The sequence below is a fragment of the Morus notabilis genome, unplaced genomic scaffold (assembly GCF_000414095.1).
Source record: "Morus notabilis unplaced genomic scaffold, ASM41409v2 Scaffold264, whole genome shotgun sequence".
NCBI classification, from domain to species: Eukaryota; Viridiplantae; Streptophyta; class Magnoliopsida; order Rosales; family Moraceae; genus Morus; species Morus notabilis.
Genome location: NW_010368055.1, coordinates 1 through 239, shown reverse-complemented (window position 1 = coordinate 239; position 239 = coordinate 1).

Here is a 239-nt window from a genome sequence, read left to right as displayed (position 1 = left end):
GAGAGTGCAATTCCAAGTTTATAGTGGAGTAACTATTGGAATTAATAGAATTAATTAATTAATTAAAGTGTTTAATTAATTATTAATTTTATTGAAGCTCGGGATTATAGGTCCATTAGTCCCCGCGTTGTCCTTGTAATTCTGCCAAACACAAAGGGCAAAATGGGATTTTTTAGAATTACGAAATTTTAAAAATTAAATACTTGAAAATAATTAATTGAGAATTAATTATTATTTAA